Here is a 3,089-nt window from a genome sequence, read left to right on the forward strand (position 1 = left end):
ACCCAATTTATGCTAATTGAGCAAATGCCCCAACATCTGCAGGTTAGCATCCGGAAGCTTCTATGAGCTGGAGACCCTACTCTACATTTCTATCATAACACTTTGGGGTATCAACATTTCCAGGTTCACAGCAGGACTCTATGAGCTGAAGACAGACGGTTATTGGACTGGACTTTTGTTAAACTGGGGGCAGGATAGATGCCCCCCCCCCCCCCCCCCCCCCCCCTCCATCGTGCTTTAGGACAGTTTCTTCTCCCCGAAGGATGGAGGAGACGTGCAGTTCTTCTTTTTTAATCTTCAGAAGGTGTTGACCACTTCTCCACATGTATAAGGCTGGAGGTGTAAGGGTGGAGGTGTAAGGGTGGAGGTGTCACGGCACTCAAACACGCTGACACACTTCCTTCTGAGGTATTAGTATTATGAATGATTTAAAGGAAACGAGGTGTGTGTGCACATCTCACAAAAACAGGTTTTTAATTACTTTTCTTTTACAATATCATCATTCCCAAATATAATTAGAAGACGAGAAAGTCCCTCAAACGTTTTACGTGATTTAAACATTATTGTTATTATTGTTACTACACTATTTTCCGATCCGCTCTAATTCATCACGAGCGGTTCGTCGTCCCGTTAAAGATAGGTAGTGTTTCCAGAACCCTGCAGACAAAGAGATTTAGAGGAACATTTACTATGTCTTCATTTCCTTTGGGTACGGACCAACAGAGCAGCAAAGGTGACCAAAACATCTGAACCAAAAACCAGTGAATTAGTAATAAACGTGTCGTCACACCTCCACGTCACGGGCTTGCTTTCTGTGATCTGTGCTTGTTTTTTTTGTATGCTTCTTCCTGAGCACACTGCTTTTTATTTAAATTAAAATGGTATTTGTACAGCTGATGACAAATGCTTTTTTCTTGTCATATTTAATATAAATAAAGTTCCTGTTGAAAATCCTGATGCTAAAATGTGGATTCCGGCCTCGAAACGCACTAGGCGGCGGTGCGTTCAGGGTACACACACTTTCTAGTAAAGATGCATTTTTCTCATCCTGTGCCTTAGAGACGTCATTTTAAATATCTCCAATTTAAAACCCTTTAATCTGTGTCAGCACTTCAAGGGTTTCACAAGATCATCTCCTCAAAATAGTAATAAAAAGGTTTATTTACCATTTTTATTAAATGTGGATGTATTCTCTTCTTCACCGGGGGGGTTGTCTTCTCTTTATAAGACATGGTGCTTTCTGGGAAATGTAGTTCTAGCAGTTGAAAGTTTAATTTATTTAGGTTTTGGCCTGAAAACATGAACACTAGAAAATAAAAATATATTTTCACTCGGTTTCCAAAACATTCAATCTTGTTTTATTTGTGCAAAACTTTGAAATGTTTCAAAATATGATCCAACCTCTATCTCTCTTTTTCAGGTTTTTGTTTGTAATGCTGCGTTCACAGCGGACGCAAAGCAAATCGTTTGACTATGAATCAGAAAACCAAAACAGCCAGTCACCCAGCTGCAGCAGCAAGACGGTACACGACACGCCCCCTACACGACACGCCCCCTGCACGACACGCCCCCTACACGACACGCCCCCTACACGACACTACAGTGGCTGAGAGACATTGATACCGTACATCGCAGATTAAAAACAAATTGCAAATGTTATTGTAGCATTTTAAGCAACTAGTAAGCAAATAAATTAATAACCTAGTCTATCCGTTTGAGACACAACAGTATATGACTTTCAGCACAAATCATTTTGTCTAATACATTAAAACAAAAAGGTGGCTGAGTTAACTTTATTTTATTTTTTTAGTACATATAAAATAGGTATTAATGAGATCATCTATTAACTAGAGAATTCAATTCCTGAAGAAATTGCTAGTGGGAATACTTTATGCTGGAAAGCTGACGCTAAACTGCTATGCTGAAATGTTATGTGTAAGAAGAAAGTGAAGCATTTAGATGAAATGATACATGAACACTTGGGGCTTGAATGTGTGATGAGAGAAGAAAAGAAAGTAAAAAGGCTTGGAAAAGCTGAACTGCAAACTTTTGAACTAACTTGATGGTGAATGATCTGTCGCCATGGCAACGACATTTGATGACACCCCATAATACGCTTAGATGTGTTGATGGCTGCATCGTTACCAAACCGGTGGTATGCGTTTCCATGGCAACAGATTTTGAGGAAAACTCACTATTGGCACATAGACATGTTGAGGGCTGGACCGTGAACCATTATCTGAAGTCTGGTGCTGTTTTGACCCTTTTCATAGGCGTTACGACAACATCGTGTTTTTTGGCGAGGGATGCGTTTCCATGGAAACGGCATATGGCGAGATCTCAGATTTGACGTAGAGCTGTTGAGGCATGGACCGGTGATATACAAGCGAAGTTTGGGGGACAATCGGACCGTGTCCATTGGAGTTACAGCGACATCGTGTTTTATGGCGAGGGATGTGTTTCCATGGAAACAGCTGATGACACCCTATAATTGACATAGAGCTGTTGAGGACCGGACCATTAACTATTATCTAAAGTCTGCTGCTGTTTTGACCATTTGCATAGGAGTTACAGCGACATCGTTTTTTATGGCGAGGGATGCGTTGCCATAGTAACACCACATTACGTAACATCACATTTAAAACACCTGTGCTTGAGCCCAGAGATAAAAGGTTTCCATGGAGATGTGCAGTAATCAGTGAGAGGAGAGCTTTTCCATTCCAATCTGAATAATGTCAGAAAGATGTGTAACATGTTAAAGTTGGAATGAGGTTTCTGAGTGAAAGTATGAATGAGCAGTTAGCAGTTGAAGTTGCATGAAGATTGTTCAAGTCTGAAGAGTTCTCTATTGACTTCCATGTTAAAAATGGGATGAATTATGGGATGTATCTCTGGAATTATGAAAGTTATGAATAAGAAATGTAATAGCCTGCGATTCCCGACCGAGCTGAACGTTTTGATGTTTGAACGGAGTTTCTGCGATGTGGAATGTGAGAGAAGAAGAGGTGCAAAATAACCCGGCGGAATAATAACAACTAGAGAATGCAATTCCTGAAGAAATTGCTAGTGGGAATGCTTTATGCTGGAAA

General features: G+C 40.5%; 1 protein-coding gene across 5 annotated transcripts in view; it reads left to right on the top strand.

The window, feature by feature from the left end:
• The window catches only part of atp2c1 (ATPase secretory pathway Ca2+ transporting 1), a 57,975-nt gene extending 56,640 nt beyond the window's left edge, over nt 1-1,335 (top strand). For all 5 annotated transcript variants that reach the window (XM_079693095.1, XM_079693094.1, XM_079693097.1 and 2 more), the window contains one exon: nt 1-1,335. This exon is cut by the window's left edge and continues 666 nt beyond it. The gene's annotated coding sequence lies outside the window, so the exon portion shown is untranslated.
• Nucleotides 1,336-3,089: the final 1,754 nt, after the last annotated feature.

The sequence above is a fragment of the Notothenia rossii genome, assembly GCF_949606895.1.
Source record: "Notothenia rossii genome assembly, chromosome: 7".
NCBI classification, from domain to species: Eukaryota; Metazoa; Chordata; class Actinopteri; order Perciformes; family Nototheniidae; genus Notothenia; species Notothenia rossii.